Raw genomic sequence first — 21408 nt, forward strand, 5'->3', positions numbered from 1 at the left:
ACTAATATTTATTTTTATTTTAATTTATTTTGAAGTTTATTTTTTTTTAATGCAAAATTACTGGCTGTATTAATAAAATTTCATCAAATAAAGAATATATCATTCCAAATATAGAAATGATTATATCTAATAGATTTTCTAACCAAAATATAGAGTAGTATTGCGACGAACACATCTAACAGAAATATAGTTCTAGAGTCTAAAAAAGATTTACAATCATTTAAAATCAAACTCCTGCATAAAATAATTTTGTAAAATTACTTCTCAAATGCCTGTCTAAACCTTTGCATAAGATAATTTGGCAAAAATGTTTCTCATTTCTCATCTCTCGAGTATAAATCATTAAAGTCTCCCAAATAAAACCATCGAACAGAGTTTTTACGAGATAAAACTCGAATAAGGTTACATGACTGATGTCGTCATTGCGATTCTGGAAACTCATAATAGCTGGTAAACTTCCATTCAACATTACCTTCCGAAACAAGCGAATCAATAAAATTTTAAGAAAAGTCAACCCAAAAAGAGATACAAGACTCTTCCACATTAATGAAAGGTCTCCTCCCAATTCTTATCTATTTAAAACAACCATCAAAATGTTAAAAATTACGAAAAAATTTCATACGATAACTAAGAGTTTTTGTTTCCATCAAAAATAAAAAGTTCGGCTTATAACTAGTAACCAAATCCTTCAATGCATTAACTATCAGAGGATTGCCGAGTCCTCGACAGTTCCAACACAGGACGATCATTGCTTTCGGCTATCCCGACCTTCACTGTTGTCTGTCAAATTAACATTCACAGGGGTGTTGTTAGAGGCATCCTATTGAGAGGAAGGAAAACCTGTAATAAAGTTATGTTTAGTGTTTCTTGACCTTTTTTTAGTATCTTATTTATTCGGGTTGCACTCTCCTCATCAAGCTCAAAATCTCCGATCAATTTAGCTAACATCTCGTTATAATAACCAGAAGGAAGGTCTTTAATCAGAATCCAAAAATCAGAATGAGTTAAAGGAATATGGAGAGGGCAACCAAGAACCCGTTCACTATATTTTCAAAATTAATATTATTAAAAAATCGAAACAGATATCTTTTTACATCTAATTCCATAATAGATACCCCACTAAAGAATGCCATAAATCTGTAAAAAATGTTTGCATATTCTGAAAATTGATTGGATTGTATGTGAGAAACATTCCCACCATACAGAAATCATAAGTGACGATCGAAATATTTCTGAAATTTTTAATAGGGATAACAACATTTTCTTTTTTATCGATAGTCAATTGACGCAAATCGTTTTTATGAGGAAGAAAAAAGAAGAAATTAGGTTTAAGGAAGAGGAAATGGCGAGAGTATCGAGTCACAGAGAGAAACTTGCGTCAATATGGTTGATTTTTAAAATAATAATATTATTATTATAATAATTATTATTATTAAATTAATTTTTATTTAAACTTTTAATTCGATTAATTGGGTTAAATTATAATACTTTCTAATTTAATAAAACTATAAAGTTGAACTGTTTTAAAATTTAATTTATTATTTAATAAATTATTTTAGAATTAATTAATATTTTTTATAATCACTATTTAAATTTTTTTTCATTTAAAATCTTTCATTTTTAAATTACTGAAAATTATTTTTTATAAGATTTTTTGGAATGTGAAAGCAAATATTTTTTATAAATTTAAAAATTTGTAATATGTGTATTAATATATTATTTTTAAATATCAAACATAATTAAGTATTTATTGAAAATTTATGATAGATATAGAAAGTAATACTTTATAATATAAATATATTAAATTTATATTGGTAATAACAATTCATTAATAATTTTAAAATATTTATTATGAATAAATATTAATAATAATAATTTAAATTACATTTTTACTTTTAATTAAATAAAAATAACTATAAATAATTAAAACTAATCAAATAGTGATAAAAGAGACAATAAATATAATTTAATTTAATTAATAGAAATACACGTCACATGTTAATTTGTTAATAATAGAGAGCTCTATATATTACTTTTCAATTGCAAAAATATTATCAAATGTCGCTTTCTTGTGAAGAATAGCTTACTCTATATATATAAATAGACTATTCGAGAAATTTATAATTTAGTTTCTAAATATATTATTGTTTAGAAATCGGTTATTATATTTTTAAAAATTTATTAAAATATTTTTAAATTTTACTTTTATTTTTTCACATTTCTACTGTTGAAAGATCACAAAATAATCAAATTACCCATATTAATTAATTTTTTCTTCTTCCTCAATCACCTAAACTTTTCTCCTAATTCCAATAAGTAATCTTTTTAATACCAGCAATACCACCCTTACATTCAATGGGAATGCGGAATGCCAACCGTCGAAACCTTTCCTTTCATCAAACCAACTTTGGCCAGGCTTTTTCTCTCTAGTACCGCGTGTCAATAGCCCACCACATCAGATTGCCACATCTCCTGTAATACCCGGCTAGATTCCGGCATCGGAATCCCTACCTTCCGGCGGAATCTCCGTTGGAATATGAAATTTTGATGATGCCAGAGTCTTCTAGAGGGGTAAAATGTGATTTCTAAAATGATTTTTGTTGATTTCATGGTTTTAAATGAAAAAAGCATTTGAGTTTTGAAAAAGAAAAGACCAAGGAGGTTTTTGCCAGGTTCGGCCGCCGAAAATGAAGTTCGGCCGCCGAACATGAGTTGGTTTCGGGAGTGCTTTTGGCCTCCGAAAGTTATGTTTGAACAAACCAGGTTCGGCCGCCGAACCTCAAGTTCGGCCGCCGAACATGGGGGGGTTTTGCATGCACGTTAGGCCGCCGAAGGAGGTTTGGCTGGCCACCTATAAAAGCCCCTCAGACCGAAAATGGGCGAGTTTTCTCCCCATTCTCGAGCTTAGGTGAGTTTTGGTCCTCCTTTGGTAGTTTTCATGTTTTTCTCTACCCATCCTTCAAGTTTTCATGAGATCTACCATTTGCTTTGAAGTTTTGAAGTTTTGAGCAAGGTTTTGAGAGCTTGGAGACTTGTAGAGCTTGTGTAACGCCCCGGAAATCCGGACCGCTACCGGCGCTAGGCATCAACTCTATCTCGAACTCTATCTCCCTAGCAGGTGGTAAACCTGGAAGCTCATCAGGAAAGACATCCTGAAACTCTCTGACAACTGGCACCGAGGCCGGCTCCCTGACCTGACTGTCTAGCTCTCTCACATGAGCTAAGAACATAACACACATGCAAAACACATAAACACATAGGGATCTAACCTTAAAAGAGATGAGGGTACTGCTGGAGCATAGACTCCCGTGTCTCCCAAGTGCATTCTTCCAAGTTGTGGTGGTTCCACAGGACTTTCACCATCGGGATTTCCTTGTTTCTTAACTTGCTGATCTGGGTGTCCATGATCCGTACTGGCTGTTCAACGGGGCGTTACAGCTTGGGTCCTCCATATCTCAAGCTTTGGGTCACACCAACCCTCGATCTTCAAGAGGTAAGTGTAGATCCTTGCTTCTCTACTGTTTTAATGAAGTTTTAAGTGAGTTTATGGGAGTTTTATGGGTAGATATGCATGTTAGGGTTTATGTGGGTTTCATGCCCAAAGTATGATAATGTATGTTTATGTGATGTTTGTGTTGGGGTTTAGGTTAGTTTTCAAGCCCCTTGAGCATATGGGAAAGAGTATGCATGATTGGGAAAGAGTATGTGAGGTTTGGTTTGTTTTGATGGTTTTGGCCTATGTGGGTCATAAACTATCTAGGTATGTTTTGATGTTGTTTTTGGAGTTTAATCAAGCTATTAAGCTCCTTTGTGCATAGTTGAGGATGTATGCATGTGTTTGAGAAGTTGGGTGCTTGTTTTGGGGTGTATGGAAGGTTTGGAAGGCTTGAAATGCACAAGGGCTGAGTTCTGGATGAACTCAGGTTCGGCCGCCGAAGGTGGTTTCGGCCGCCGAACCTGCCTGATGATGCAGAGATTGGCCGCCTAACCTTGCCCCCGAAAGTTGAGTTTTGGCTTGAAAGCAGACTTTCGGCCGCCGAAGGTAATGTTCGGCCGCCGAAAGTGCCTGACTTTCGTCTCTGGAGAGAGGGTTCGGCCGCTGAAGGTGCCCCCGAACCTGCCTGACTTTCGTCTCTGTCTGGGACTTTCGGCCGCCGAAGGTGCCGCCGAAAGTGTCCTGTCCAGCCTTTTCTTGAGTGTTTTCTATGCATGTTTAAGTGATGCCTTAGGGGTTTTTTGGGGAGTTGTTATGAGTTCTTTAGAGTGTGTTTGGCACCTCACTAGAGTCCACCTGTGTAGGATCGGACCCGAGGAACCAAGGTGTTTAGCAGTGTTAGCAGTTGCAGAGTCGGCCCAGAGCTAGTCAGAGGTGAGTGGAACTAAACCTAATGTTTTAAATTAAGAAATTAAATGTTTTTAGAGCATGATCCATGCATCATAACATGCCATGATATATGTATTAGGTTGTTTTGCATTAGAACCCACGAATATGATGCATTGCATAATATGTTGTTGATGTGGATGGATATTGGATGATCCTTAGCCCTCAGTATGAGATGAGATAATATGATATGATATGCCATGGTATGATATGAGATAGAAAGACCAGGTCGCCCTGGTACTATGTTATGTAAGCGAACACTAGGTGAGGCCTAATCGCCCCTGGTGTAGTTGGACATGTTATGATATGAGTTATGTAAGCGAATACTAGGCGTGGCCTCATCGCCCCTGGTATAGTTGGACATATTTCGATATGTAGAGGGCTAATGGTGACAAGTTCTGTAACAGCCCGGAAACCGAACTGCCACCGGCACTAGGATCCAGATCGACTTAAGGTCGCCGGGACCCGTAGTAAGCCTGCTATCCTATCTGTATACCTGTGAAATCCCATACATGATCATACATTTCTGTCAAAACATAAAACTTTTCTTTATTCCAAGGCTTAACCTGTGCATGCACTCTCTCTGTTCTCTACTAATCCCTACTAGAGCTCCTCATGGCTCTAGGCGGATCAAACTCATAATGTTAAGCCTGGTTTTGCTCATAAACATACAACAATAAAGAAACATACATAAACTGATCATGTGACTCCACAAAGGGATTACAACTCTTATAAGTCAAGCACTATTCTATACACTGTCCATATACACTATCTCTATACATTTACATGTCCACACTAGCTATTACACCACTCTGTACTCTTCCTGTACCCTGCTGAGTTCTCTCTGACCTCTGAACCTGCACAACTGGAGTTAGGGGAGAGGGATGAGCTACGATAGCCCAGTGAGTAGCATAGTAAGAAAATTACAGGTGATAAAACATGCTCTCATGGAATGCATCACATCACAAGTAATCACAGCACCTCGGCCGGACGGATCAAAACTCCCTCTATCTCATCTGGGGTACCGGAGTACCATGTGCCTGGTCCCCGTAGGGCTTTTCCAGGTCTTTGTGCCTGGTCCCCGTAGGGCTGTTCCAAGTCTTTCCTCTGAGGGCTAATGAATCCTCACGAAGTCCGTGCCATCTCACATAAGCAATGTACAAGGAGCCATGCCAAGTACAAGGATACATGCAATGCGTCATATTCGTGTACTCTAATGCACTCACCCTATTGCATAGTCATGATGCATGAAGCATGATAAAATATTCAGTTGTCCTATTAAAACAAGTTAAGTTCCACTCACCTTTAGTTATTTCTGAACGGACTCTGCAGGTTCTGACACTGGACTCACTGCTGACTTCCCTGATTCCTCTGGTCCGTACCTACACAGGTGGACTCAAATGAGGGACCAAACTCACTCAAGAACATCTCTAAGAAACTCCCCAAAACCCCTCTAAACAATCCTCAAACCATCACATAAAACATGCTAAAGAAAGCTGGACAGGGCACTTTCGGCGGCAAGTTCGGCTGCCGAAACCCCTCTCCAGAGACGAAACTCATGCATGTTCGGCGGCACCTTCGGCGGCCGAAGGTCTCGTCCAGAGACGAAACGCACCAACGTTCGGCGGCCGAACTCCATCTTTCGCCGGCCGAAAGTCTCTTTCTAAACCGAAAGCCTAGCTTTCGGGGGCAACTTTTAGCAGCCGAAACTGCCTCCACAAGGGGTTCGGCGGCCGAACCTTCCTTCGGCGGCGGAACCTGGTTTTGCCCAAAGGGCAGAACCCTGCTCTGTTTCATGCACACTTTGCCCAAAAACCTACAAACATGCATAGCAACTACTCCCAACTAGCATCTACACATAGAGATGCACAAAGGGGTCTAAAACTACCCTAAAACCCCAAACAACCTAGCACATAACACTTAACCATGCTGGAACACCACAAATCACCAAAAACCTCACCTAAACCTAAACATGCATACTACCCATACAAACTTCATAAAACCTTTCAACATCAGCAAAGAAGCTCAGGATCTTCACTTACCTCTTAAAGAACTTGAGGATGAAGGATCCTAACGTGGAGATATGAAGAAAAGCTCTTCCAAAGCTCCAAGCTTCAAAACTTGGTTCTTTTGCTCAAAACCTTCATAAGTCACCAAAACTCTTAAAACTCTTGAAAGATTTGATGAAAATCATGGAAAACATGAAAGTCAACGTGGGAGAGGCTGAAACGCACCTCTGGCTGCAAGTGGAGGAGAAATAACCTCCTTCCACCGATCCTTGGCCCTTTTATAGGTGGCTGGCCAGACCACCTTCGGCAGCCGAACGTGAAGCCGCAACCATGAAATGTTCGGCGGCCGAAAGTGACCTTCGGCGGCCGAACCTTTGCATTTCTCCCTTGTTGCTTTTCTTTCAAAACTCAATGCTTTTAACACGTCAAAACATGAAAACAAGTGAAACTACCTTGGAAAACATATGTATTACCCTTCTCGAGGGTTCCGACACCCGAGATTCCACCGGACTATAGGAATTCCGATGCCGGACTCAAGCCGGGTATTACATTCTCCCCCCCTTAAGAACATTCGTCCCCGAATGTCCCTAACACAACATAAACACATAGAAAAAGGAAAAACTAACCTTAAAACAGATATGGGTATTGCTGGAGCATGGACTCCCGAGTCTCCCAAGTGCACTCTTCTAGGTTGTGGTGGGTCCACAGAACTTTCACCATTGGTATCTCCTTGTTTCTCAGCTTTCTGATCTGGGTGTCAAGGATCCGCACGGGCTGTTCTATATAGGTGAGATCACTTAAGATTTCCACCTCAGGTTCACTAAGAACCTTCTCTGGATCTGACACAAACTTCCGCAACATAGAAACATGGAATACCGGGTGAATTCGTTCCATAGAAGCCGGTAAATCTAGCTTATACGACACAGGCCCGATCTTCTGCAAGATCTTAAAGGGACCAATGTACCGTGGGGCCAGTTTACCCTTCTTTCCAAACCGAACCACTCCCTTCATCGGAGACACCTTAAGCAATACCATATCCCCCTCCTGGAACTCTATCTGCTTCCTACGGATGTCTGCATAGCTTTTCTGTCTGCTTACAGCTGTTCTGATCCTCTCTCTGATGATAGGCACTAACTTGCTGGTTATCTCAACTAACTCTGGCCCTGCAAGAGTTTTCTCTCCTACCTCTTCCCAGCAAACAGGTGTTCGGCACTTCCTCCCATACAGAGCTTCATAAGGAGCCATCCCTATGCTAGCATGATGGCTATTGTTGTAGGCAAACTCCACCAGAGGTAGATGTTGCCTCCAAGAACCGCCAAAGTCTAACACACACATTCTCAGCATATCTTCAATGGTCTGGATGGTTCTCTCTGACTGACCGTCTGTCTGTGGATGGAAAGCAGTGCTGAAATCCAACCTGGTGCCCATTTCCGTTTGCAGACTCCGCCAAAACCTGGAGGTGAACTGAGGTCCTCGATCTGATACGATCGACACTGGAACTCCATGCAACCTTACTATCTCGTCTACATACACCTGCGCCAACTTGTCCACAGAGTAGTTACTCCTGACTGGAATGAAGTGAGCAGATTTAGTGAGTCTATCCACAATCACCCATATGGAGTCTAGTCTGTTAGACGTCGCCGGTAACCCCACTACAAAATCCATAGCTAGGTTCTCCCATTTCCATTCTGGAATCGGCAGTGGGTTAAGCATTCCAGCCGGCTTCTGGTGCTCTAGCTTCACCCTTTGACATGTCTCGCAGGCTGACACGAACTGTGCCACTTCTCTCTTCATTGCTGGCCATCAATACACCCTTCTCAGATCTTGATACATCTTGGTGGCTCCCGGGTGAATGCTATACCGCGTATTATGAGCTTCCCTCATAATGTCTGCCTTCAAACTGCTATCATCTGGTACACATAACCTCTTACCGTGCCGAAGAATCCCCTCACCGTCAAATCTGAACTCTGCACTGTGGCCAGACTGAACAGTCCTGGCAGTCTTCACTAACTCGGGGTCTTCGTGCTGTTTCAGAGCCACTTGCTCTAGAAACACTGGTGTCACTCTCATCTGTGCGAGCAAAACATCTGTACCAGATAACTGCAACTGTAACCCGTCTTCCACGAGCTTGTAGAAATCCTTCACCACCGGTCTTCTCTCTACTGCAATGTGGGATAAACTGCCAAGTGACTTTCGACTTAAGGCATCAGCTACAACATTAGCCTTGCCCGGATGATACTGGATCTTACAATCGTAATCACTGAGCAATTCTACCCACCGTCTCTGCCTCAAGTTTAACTCTCTCTGACTTAAGATGTGCTGCAGGCTCTTATGATCCGTATAGATCTCACATTTTACCCCATAGAGGTAATGCCTCCACATCTTAAGTGCAAAGATAACAGCTGCCATCTCAAGATCGTGTGTCGGGTAATTCAGCTCGTGCTTCTTCAGCTGTCTAGAAGCATAAGCTATCACTCGGTCATTTTGCATCAACACACAACCTAATCCCACTCGGGATACATCACAGAACACTGTGAAATCTTCATCACTGATCGGCAGAGCTAACACCGGTGCTGAAGTTAACCGTCTCTTCAACTCTGCAAAACTCTCCTCACATTCCTCTGACCACACAAACTTCTGATTCTTTCTGGTCAGTCTGGTCATAGGAGCAGCTATCTTCGAGAAGTCCTGAACAAACCTCCGATAGTAGCCTGCCAAACCCAGAAAACTCTTGATTTCTGTCACTGTAGTGGGTGTAGGCCAGTTGGCTACTGCCTCTACCTTTTTGGGATCTACTGCTATACCGTTCTCTGATACAACATGTCCCAAAAAGGAAATGCTCCTTAGCCAGAACTCGCACTTGGAGAACTTGGCATACAAGCCATGCTCTCTCAAGGTTTGCAGCACTATCCGCAGATGCTGGGCATGGTCCTCTGCATTCCTGGAGTACACCAAGATATCATCAATAAAGACGATCACAAAACGATCCAAGTACTCCCTGAAAACCCTGTTCATGAGATCCATGAATGCTGCAGGGGTGTTAGTCAACCCGAACGGCATCACAAGGAACTCATAATGCCCATATCTGGTTCTGAAAGCAGTCTTGGATACATCTCCTTCCCTGATTTTCAACTGGTGGTATCTGGATCTCAGATCTATTTTAGAAAAACAACCTGCTCCTGCCAGCTGGTCGAATAGATCCTCGATCCTGGGTAACGGATACTTGTTTTTAATAGTGACTTTGTTCAACTGTCTGTAGTCGACACAAAGTCTCAGAGGTCCATCCTTCTTTCTGACAAATAATACTGGAGCACCCCAGGGTGAGGTACTCGGGCGGATGAAACCCTTAGCTACCAAATCCTGTAACTGCTCTTTCAACTCTCGCAACTCTGTTGGTGCCATCCTATAGGGAGGAATAGAGATCGGTCTGGCATTGGGCATCAACTCAATCTCGAACTCTATTTCCCTATCCGGTGGCAGTCCTGGAAGCTCTTCAGGAAACAAATCTGGGAAATCTCTAACAACTGGTACTGAGGATGGTTCCCTAACTTGACTGTCTAGCTCTCTCACATAAGCTAGGAACCCCTGACACCCCTTCCTTAACATCCTACGAGCCTGGAGGGCTGATATCAAACCCCTAGGTGTCCCTCTCCTGTCTCCTCTGAAGACACACTCTGACCCATCCTGGTCTCTGACACTGACTACCTTGTCTCTACAGTTCAGGGTAGCATCATACGTAGATAACCAGTCCATCCCTAGAATGACATCAAAATCTGTCAACTCTAGAACCACCAGGTCAGCTGGAAGGTATCTACCCTCTATGCACACTGGACTGAACCGACAGACTGACTCTGCCAAAGATGGATCACATTTGGGTCCACTGACCCATAGAGGACACTCTAACTCAGACACCATCAGACCCAACCTCTTTGCAGCTCTAGAAGAAATGAAAGAGTGAGAAGCACCGGGGTCCATTAAAGCATACACCTCTGAACACCCAATGATGAGATTACCTGACACCACCATGTTCGACGTGTCTGCCTCCTGCTGAGTCAGGGTGAAAATACGTGCTGGGGCTGACGGACCTACACCTCGGGAACCCATCCCTGATGAAGAGGCTGCCCCTCTTCCTCTTCCTCTGCCACTGCTTGGTGGTATGGCTGAAGCTACTGGCTGTACTACACTGCCCGTACTCATCTGCTGGGATGGTGCAACTAAAGTCGCCTGAGGACATTCTCGTGCATAATGTCCCTCCTGCCCACATCTATAGCAGGCGGTGGATCCCAACTGACAAGCTCCTCTATGCTGTTTGCCACACCTCTTGCACACTGGAAAATCTGCGCCAGAACTGGAGCCACTACTCATGCCCAGACCCGACTTAAGCCTGTTCCAGAACTTGCCTCTCTTTCCTCTGAATTTCTCCCATCTCTTCTTACTTGCACTTGCTGTACTCTGTGAGGAGGAACCGGGTTTAACACCAGAAGACTGTGCCTTGACTACACCTTGACTTATGGCACTGGCCTCCATCTTTCTAGCAGCATCCACAATAGAGTGGAAACTTTCCTTCTCCGCATGAAGAATCAAAGAGAAATACCTGGGATGAAGCCTTGTGGCATATCTCTTTGCCTTCTTCTGATCTGTATCATATGCCTGACCGACATATGGCAACAATTCCAGGAACTTATCTGTATATTCATCAACACTCATCTCCTCCGTCTGTCTCAACTACTCAAACTCCACAACCTTTAGTTCCCTGGAACTGTCAGGAAAAGCCCATCCAGCAAATTTGTTGGCGAACTCTTCCCATGTCATACTCTCAAGTCTCGGGTCCACATAGTTCTTGAACCATTCTCTAGCTTTCTTGCACTTTAAAGTGAACCCTGCCATCTCAATGGCTCTACCGTCATCAGCTCCCAACTCACTTGTTATCATTCTGACTGCACTGAGATACTCAAAGGGATCATCTCCTGTATTGAATTTAGGAGCATCCAACTTTAAGTACTCGGTCATCTTCACCTTACTTCCCCCTGAAGAACTGGGTTGCTGTGCTTCCACAACAGGGGCTACTGGTTCAGGAGGTGGTGGTGGAGGCACTGGTTCCCTCACTACAGGCTGTACTGGACTTGGATGAACAGGTGGGGGTGGATACATGTGATATGATGGATAAAAGGAAGGATAGGGCATATATGGCATGTAGGGTGGATATGGGGCAAAGCTGGAGTAATCCGACGCACCTCCCATCGGATACTCTGGGCCCTGAGGAAAGGGTGGATAGCCAAACCCCGAGGCCTGCATGCCTCCCTGGGACTCCCCCATACCTTCTTCTGACCTTCCTACACCCATGCTTACATCTCTACTCTGATCCTCTTCCATCACACCTCTTTCTTCTACTGACCTTCCCCCTCTGCTTACTCCTCTCCTGCTCTCGTCAGAAGACCTTCTAGGGTCTCGTGACGTTCCTTCCCTGCTTGACCTGTGAGATCTTGCCCTTGGCAAGGCAGGTGGACGAGCAGCTGTACCCTCACTTACAGGTGGGACTCCAGTCAATCTCGCGGATCGACGAGTTCCTCGCATCTTCACTCTCTGGAAAACAACAAATCACATAACACATCAGCAACACATCAAAAACCTGCACATGCATAACTCATGGCATTGCACATCAGCACAACATCCTATCCTCGTGGACATGTTTTTCCTATGGTGCTTGACCTGATAAACCTCTCTATGAGCCCAACTCTCTCTCATAGGTCCGACCATGTGAACCTAGGGCTCTGATACCAATCTGTAACAGCCCGGAAACCGAACTGCCACCGGCACTAGGATCCAGATCGACTTAAGGTCGTCGGGACCCGTAGTAAGCCTGCTATCCTATCTGTATACCTGTGAAATCCCATACATGATCATACATTTCTGTCAAAACATAAAACTTTTCTTCATTCCAAGGCTTAACCTGTGCATGCACTCTCTCTTTTCTCTACTAATCCCTACTAGAGCTCCTCATGGCTCTAGGCGGATCAAACTCATAATGTTAAGCCTGGTTTTGCTCATAAACATACAACAATAAAGAAACATACATAAACTGATCATGTGACTCCACAAAGGGATTACAACTCTTATAAGTCAAGCACTATTCTATACACTGTCCATATACACTATCTCTATACATTTACATGTCCACACTAGCTATTACACCACTCTGTACTCTTCCTGTACCCTGCTGAGTTCTCTCTGACCTCTGAACCTGCACAACTGGAGTTAGGGGAGAGGGATGAGCTACGATAGCCCAGTGAGTAGCATAGTAAGAAAATTACAGGTGATAAAACATGCTCTCATGGAATGCATCACATCACAAGTAATCACAGCACCTCGGCCGGACGGATCAAAACTCCCTCTATCTCATCTGGGGTACCGGAGTACCATGTGCCTGGTCCCCGTAGGGCTTTTCCAGGTCTTTGTGCCTGGTCCCCGTAGGGCTGTTCCAAGTCTTTCCTCTGAGGGCTAATGAATCCTCACGAAGTCCGTGCCGTCTCACATAAGCAATGTACAAGGAGCCATGCCAAGTACAAGGATACATGCAATGCGTCATATTCGTGTACTCTAATGCACTCACCCTATTGCATAGTCATGATGCATGAAGCATGATAAAATATTCAGTTGTCCTATTAAAACAAGTTAAGTTCCACTCACCTTTAGTTATTTCTGAACGGACTCTGCAGGTTCTGACACTGGACTCACTGCTGACTTCCCTGATTCCTCTGGTCCGTACCTACACAGGTGGACTCAAATGAGGGACCAAACTCACTCAAGAACATCTCTAAGAAACTCCCCAAAACCCCTCTAAACAATCCTCAAACCATCACATAAAACATGCTAAAGAAAGCTGGACAGGGCACTTTCGGCGGCAAGTTCGGCGGCCGAAACCCCTCTCCAGAGACGAAACTCATGCATGTTCGGCGGCACCTTCGGCGGCCGAAGGTCTCTTCCAGAGACGAAACGCACCAACGTTCGGCGGCCGAACTCCATCTTTCGCCGGCCGAAAGTCTCTTTCTAAACCAAAAGCCTAGCTTTCGGGGGCAACTTTTAGCAGCCGAAACTGCCTCCACAAGGGGTTCGGCGGCCGAACCTTCCTTCGGCGGCGGAACCTGGTTTTGCCCAAAGGGCAGAACCCTGCTCTGTTTCATGCACACTTTGCCCAAAAACCTACAAACATGCATAGCAACTACTCCCAACTAGCATCTACACATAGAGATGCACAAAGGGGTCTAAAACTACCCTAAAACCCCAAACAACCTAGCACATAACACTTAACCATGCTGGAACACCACAAATCACCAAAAACCTCACCTAAACCTAAACATGCATACTACCCATACAAACTTCATAAAACCTTTCAACATCAGCAAAGAAGCTCAGGATCTTCACTTACCTCTTAAAGAACTTGAGGATGAAGGATCCTAACGTGGAGATATGAAGAAAAGCTCTTCCAAAGCTCCAAGCTTCAAAACTTGGTTCTTTTGCTCAAAACCTTCATAAGTCACCAAAACTCTTAAAACTCTTGAAAGATTTGATGAAAATCATGGAAAACATGAAAGTCAACGTGGGAGAGGCTGAAACGCACCTCTGGCTGCAAGTGGAGGAGAAATAACCTCCTTCCACCGACCCTTGGCCCTTTTATAGGTGGCTGGCCAGACCACCTTCGGCAGCCGAACGTGAAGCCGCAACCATGAAATGTTCGGTGGCCGAAAGTGACCTTCGGCGGCCGAACCTTTGCATTTCTCCCTTGTTGCTTTTCTTTCAAAACTCAATGCTTTTAACATGTCAAAACATGAAAACAAGTGAAACTACCTTGGAAAACATATGTATTACCCTTCTCGAGGGTTCCGACACCCGAGATTCCACCGGACTACAGGAATTCCGATGCCGGACTCGAGTCGGGTATTATAAGTTCATCCTTGATGTGATATGTTTGTGATGTGATGCATTCCATGATGGCATACTTGTAAATGAACTGTTTTCTTTTATGGTTTCTGCTCACTGGGCTTTTTAGCTCACCCCTCTCCCCTAACCCCAGGTTTGCAGGGTCAGAGATAGTCAGGAGATCAGCAGGTTACGTCCATGGTCATGATTATGTAATAGAATAGTAGTGGACATGATGTAATGTAAGGATGTAAAAGAGTTATGTTGTAATATGACTTTATGTTATATGTTCAGAGTTATAGTATTGTGCTTGGCCCGAGTTGGATGATCCCTTTGTACATGAGTTTTATGTTATGTTGTTTCATGTGATGGACCGAGTTTGACATAGGGTATGCTGACCCTAGGGGTTCTATGAGTTCAGTCATAGTGCATACACAGGTCAAACTGGTTAAAGGTAAAGTTTTAAATGTTTTATGAAAATGTTGGATCATGTTTGGGGATTATACTGACTGTACAGGATGCATAATAGGCTTGCTACGTGTCCCGGCGGCCTTATGCCGATCTGGATCCTAGCGCCGGTAGCGGTCCGGATTTCCGGGTCGTTACAGAATGGTATCAGAGCCCTAGGTTCACATGGTCGGACCTATAGTGTGTCGGGCTCATAGAAGTTATAGTAGGGCAAGCACAATAGGAGGATCATGTCCACTAGGATAGGATATGGAGTCCTGTCTTGCATGATGATGTGAAATGCCATGATGATGAGCATGTGCATTAATGTTACGATATGTATGTTATGTGTGTGATGCAGGTTCATGTGTTTTCACATGAACCATATGATGCTTATGTTTATGTGCTATGTTATACTTTCAGAAGTCAAGATGAGAGGAACTCGTCGATCTACAAGATTGACTGGAGCTCCGCCAGAGAATGAGGGCATGGATGCCCATTCCCCTGCTCTGCAGAGGGCAAGATCTTGTAGGACGATCAGGGAAAGTACAGCAAGGGACCTTAGAAGGTCTTTTAATGCAGGTCGGAGGAGATCAGTTAATGAAGGTATGTCAGCGGATGTGATGGAAACAGAGGAGGATAACCAGAGAAGAGATAGTAGTTTGGGCATGAGTATGTCAGTAGAGGATATGGGAGAGTCCCAAGGAGGCACTCAGGCCTCGGGTTTTGTTCCACCACAGTATCCACCCTACCCGCAAGGGCCAGGGTATCCGATGGGAGGTACGTCGAATTTCTTTAGCTATAACCCATATCCCACCTTTATGCCCTATCCTCCCTTTTACCCACAGTACCCCCATGTTTCCATCCTCACCCTTTTTCCCAGGTCCAGCAAACCCTAACCCAGGAAATGCTGCACCTCCTCCTCCACCAGCAAAACCAATAGTCCCTGATGTCCAGATACCCAAACCTGGTTCATCGGTTGGGGGTAAAGTAAAAATGATAGACTACCTAAAGTTGGATGCCCCCAAGTTTGAATCAGGAGATGACCCTTTTGAGTACCTCAGAACGGTAAAAATGATAACAGATGAGTTAGGAGCAAGTGACAGTAGAGTCATTCAGATGGCAGGGTTCACATTGAAATGCAAGAAGGCAAGGGAGTGGTTCAAAAACTATGTGGACCCCAGGTTGGAAGGCTTATCATGGGAGCAGTTTGCCAATGAGTTTGCAGGATGGGCTTTTCTGGATAGTTCCAGAGAACTGAAGATGATCGATTTTGAACAGTTAAGGCAGACGGAAGAGATGAGTGTAGAGGAATTTACAGACAGGTTCCTGGAGCTGTTGCCGTTTGCAGGACAAGGTCTTGACACAGACCTGAAGAAGTCTAGGAGATATGTCATGAAGCTTCACTCCAGGTATTCCTCGTTGATTCAAGCAGCAGAAAGGGAGAGTTTCCATGCTATAGTGGATATGGCACGGAAAATGGAGGCTAGTGCCATCATTCAAGGAACAGTTAAGCAGTACGTGGCACAGTCTTCGGGTTCCAAAGTCCCGGGGACAAGTGAGGTTAATCTCTCCCCTCTGAGCGAGGCTGTCACAAAAAGTAAGAAGGGAGGCAGAGGCCTCAGACGATCGAAGAAGAGCAAGTTCTGGGATCAAATAAAGTCTGGTCTGGGATTAGGTGATGGTTCGAGCTCTGGTTCGGGTAGCTCCAGATGTACGAGGTGCGGTAGGCCGCACAAGGGAGTCTGTCTGGTGGGGACAACGGCATGTTTCAGGTGCGGACAGGAGGGGCACAAGGCACGTGAGTGTCCCACCGCGACCTTGGTGACACGGTCCCAGCAGACAGTTTCAGGCAGTGTAGCTCACCCAGTAGCTCCATTCATGGCACAGGGCAGAGGCAGAGGAAGAGGGATAGCCCCTTCTTCAGCAGGTTCCCGTGGGGAAGGTCCATCAGCTCCAGCGCAGATCTTCGCCATGACTCAGCAGGAGGCTAACACATCGAACCCGATGGGATCAGGTAATCTCACTCTGGTATGTTCTGATGTGTCTGTTTCATGAACCCTGATGTTTCTCTTTTCTTTGTTTGCTTGTGAGCCCTTGTGAGGTTGGGTCGATAGCTTATGGGTTAGAGTATCCCCTTGGGGTCAGTGCACCCAAGTGTGATCCATCTGTGGCAGAGTCAGTCTGCCGGTATAGTCAGAGTATGTGTTGTGAGTAGATGCCTTCCAGCTGACCTAGCGGTTCTAGATTTGACTGTTTGACGTCATTCTAGGGTTGGATTGGTTCTTCTACTAGTGGTACTACCTAGTCTGCAGAGACAAGGTAGTCAGGTTCAGAGGTCAGGATGGATCAGAGGTAGTCCTTAGAAGGGACAGAATAGGGATACCTAGAGGTTCAGTATCAACCCTATAGGCTCGTAGGTTGTTCAGGAAAAGTTGTCAGGGGTTCTAGCTCTTCAGAGAGAATATAGCAGTCAGGTCAGGGAGCCCGCCTCAGTGCCCATTGTTAGAAAGTTTTAGATGTTTTCCCAGATGAGTTCCCAGGACTACCACCTGTCAGGGAGATAGAGTTCAAACCATAAGTAATGCATGGAATTGGACCAATCTCTATCCCTCCCCACAGGATGGTATCAACAGAGTTGAAAGAGTTATTAGGATCAGTTGTAAGAGTTGGTAGTTAAGGGTTCCCATCTGACTGAGCACTTCGCCTTCGGGTGTTCCAGTGTTGTTATGAGGATGAAGGATGGATCCCTAGGACTTTGTATTGACTACAAGTCGTTGAGCAAAGTCACTACCAGAATAAGTATTTGTTACCTTGGATCGACGATCTATTTTAAGCCAACTAGCAGGAACTGGTTGCCTTTCCAAGATAGATCTGAAGTTCAGGTACCACCAGTTAAGATCAAGGAAGAAGATGTTCATAGAGCAGTGTTTAGGACCAGATATAGGCACTATGAGTTCCTAGGAATGTCGTTCGGGTTAATAAACGCCCCTACAGCATTCATGGATCTCATAAGCAGAGTACTAGTCGGTTTCTGGATCACTCCGTTATTGTCTTCATTGACGGTATCTCGGCGAATTCCAGAAATGCAGAAGAGTATGCCCATCATCTGAAATCAGGATTGCAGATCCCGAGAGAACATGGCTTGGATGCCTAGTTCTCCACTGTGAGTTCTGGTCGAGGAGCATATCCTTCTTGGGTCAGGTGTGTCGGAGAAAAGAAAGTGAAGTAGACCTGAGAAAGTTGAAGTTGTAGCTAACTAGCCCAGGCCCATGGTAATGACAAAGATTAGGGACTTTTGGGTTGGGCAGGTTACCTAATGGAGGTTCATCTAGAACTTCTCTAGAGTTGCCGCTCCTGTGGCCAGACGGATCGAGAAAAAACCAGAGAGTTGTGTAGTCTACTCAGTGTGAAGAAGGCTTTGAAGAGCCGGAGGAAAGGTTGATGTCAGTACCGGTGGTGGCTCTGTCCGCCAGTAATGAAGGTGTCACAGTGTCCTGTGATGCATCCCGGGTGGGACTAGATTGTGTGTTAAGGTAAAATGGCAGGATGATTGCTTATGCTTCTAGGTAGCTGAAGAAGCATGAGTTGAATCATCTTACACACGATCTAAGAATGGCGATGGTGGTCTTTACACTCAAGATGTGGAGGCGATACCTGTATAAGGTATGAGGGTAGATCCTTACAAATCGAAGGAGCTTGCGACACATCTTGAGTCAAGGAAGAAGAACCGAAGGAAGAGGTGATGGATAAAAACTGCATAGTGGTTATGACTTCAAGGTTCAATCACGGCTGAGGCAGATATTTTGATAGATGCCCTCAACCGGAAATCCACTTAGCAGCTTACCCCATCCCTTAGTGCAGTAAGAAGAAGGTCAGTGGCCAAGAATGAGAAGAATCAGAACTGCTGTGAGTCAGCAGGAGAGTTATGAAGTTGTCCGAATGAGGCATGTAGAGTATTAGAAGAGAGAAGAGTTTTGTCAGAGTGTGCAGCGGAAGCATGTTGAGGTTCTCGAGGAAGTCGAGGTTTACTGGAGGTGTCTCCTAAAGAGAGGGTGATTCGTTATGGGCAAAAAGGTAAATTAGCTCTCAGATACATTGGACTCTTTGAAATCCTGCAAAGGATTTGGAAATGTATCCCACGAGTTAGATTTACCCACTTCAATGGAAGAGATCAATTCGTTTTTCCATGTTTCCACGATATATGAGTTCGTGTCGGGTCCGAGTGAGGTTCTTAAAGGAACCAGAGGTGGAGATCGTAGAGGATCTCACCTATGTTGAGCAGCTAGTACGGACCGCCGACACACAGGTCAGAAAGTGTGGAAACAAGGAAATCCCGATAGTGAAAGTCCCTTAGAATCACCTTAAGATGGAAAAGTACACCAGGGAGACCGAGGGTGCCTACTCCAGTAATACCGTGTTTCTTTATAGACTAGAGTTTATGTGTTGTTATGATTGTGCTTATGTTATGTCTATGCTTGTGCCTGTTTGTTTGAACATTCGGGGACGAATGTTCTTAAAGGGGGGAAGAATGTAATACCCGGCTAGATTCCGGCATCGGAATCCCTACCTTCCGGCGGAATCTCCGTTGGAATATGGAATTTTGATGATGCCAGAGTCTTCTAGAGGTGTAAAATGTGATTTCTAAAATGATTTTTGTTGATTTCATGGTTTTAAATGAAAAAAGCATTTGAGTTTTGAAAAAGAAAAGACTAAGGAGGTTTTTGCCAGGTTCGGCCGCCGAAAATGAAGTTCGGCCGCCGAACATGAGTTGGTTTCGGGAGTGCTTTTGGCCTCCGAAAGCTATGTTTGAATAAACCAGGTTCGGCCGCCGAACCTCAAGTTCGGCCGCCAAACATGGGGGGGTTTTGCATGCACGTTAGGCCGCCGAAGGAGGTTTGGCTGGCCACCTATAAAAGCCCCTCAGACCGAAAATGGGCGAGTTTTCTCCCCATTCTCGAGCTCAGGTGAGTTTTGGTCCTCCTTTGGTCGTTTTCATGTTTTTCTCTACCCATCCTTCAAGTTTTCATGAGATCTACCATTTGCTTTGAAGTTTTGAAGTTTTGAGCAAGGTTTTGAGAGCTTGGAGACTTGTAGAGCTTGGGTCCTCCATATCTCAAGCTTTGGGTCACACCAACCCTCGATCTTCAAGAGGTAAGTGTAGATCCTTGCTTCTCTACTGTTTTAATGAAGTTTTAAGTGAGTTTATGGGAGTTTTATGGGTAGATATGCATGTTAGGGTTTATGTGGGTTTCATGCCCAAAGTATGATAATGTATGTTTATGTGATGTTTGTGTTGGGGTTTAGGTTAGTTTTCAAGCCCCTTGAGCATATGGGAGAGAGTATGCATGATTGGGAAAGAGTATGTGAGGTTTGGTTTGTTTTGATGGTTTTGGCCTATGTGGGTCATAAACTATCTAGGTATGTTTTGATGTTGTTTTTGGAGTTTAATCAAGCTATTAAGCTCCTTTGTGCATAGTTGAGGATGTATGCATGTGTTTGAGAAGTTGGGTGCTTGTTTTGGGGTGTATGGAAGGTTTGGAAGGCTTGAAATGCACAAGGGCTGAGTTCTGGATGAACTCAGGTTCGACCGCCGAAGGTGGTTTCGGCCGCCGAACCTGCCTGATGATGCAGAGATTGGCCACCTAACCTTGCCCCCGAAAGTTGAGTTTTGGCTTGAAAGCAGACTTTCAGCCGCCGAAGGTAATGTTCGGCCGCCGAAAGTGCCTGACTTTCGTCTCTGGAGAGAGGGTTCGGCCGCCGAAGGTGCCCCCGAACCTGCCTGACTTTCGTCTCTGTCTAGGACTTTCGGCCGCCGAAGGTGCCGCCGAAAGTGTCCTGTCCAGCCTTTTCTTGAGTGTTTTCTATGCATGTTTAAGTGATGCCTTAGGGGGTTTTTGGGGAGTTGTTATGAGTTCTTTAGAGTGTGTTTGGCACCTCACTAGAGTCCACCTGTGTAGGATCGGACCCGAGGAACCAAGGTGTTTAGCAGTGTTAGCAGTTGCAGAGTCGGCCTAGAGCTAGTCAGAGGTGAGTGGAACTAAACCTAATGTTTTAAATTAAGAAATTAAATGTTTTTAGAGCATGATCCATGCATCATAACATGCCATGATATATGTATTAGGTTGTTTTGCATTAGAACCCACGAATATGATGCATTGCATAATATGTTGTTGATGTGGATGGATATTGGATGATCCTTAGCCCTCAGTATGAGATGAGATAATATGATATGATATGCCATGGTATGATATGAGATAGAAAGACCAGGTCGCCCCTGGTACTATGTTATGTAAGCGAACACTAGGTGAGGCCTAATCGCCCCTGGTGTAGTTGGACATGTTATGATATGAGTTATGTAAGCGAATACTAGGTGTGGCCTCATCGCCCCTGGTATAGTTGGACATATTTCGATATGTAGAGGGTAATGGTGACAAGTTCATCCTTGATGTGATATGTTTGTGATGTGATGCATTCCGTGATGGCATACTTGTAAATGAACTGTTTTCTTTTATGGTTTCTACTCACTGGGCTTTTTAGCTCACCCCTCTCCCCTAACCCCAGGTTTGCAGGGTCAGAGATAGTCAGGAGATCAGCAGGTTACGTCCATGGTCATGATTATGTAATAGAATAGTAGTGGACATGATGTAATGT

The sequence above is a fragment of the Manihot esculenta genome, chromosome 4 (genome assembly GCF_001659605.2).
Source record: "Manihot esculenta cultivar AM560-2 chromosome 4, M.esculenta_v8, whole genome shotgun sequence".
Taxonomy (NCBI): Eukaryota; Viridiplantae; Streptophyta; class Magnoliopsida; order Malpighiales; family Euphorbiaceae; genus Manihot; species Manihot esculenta.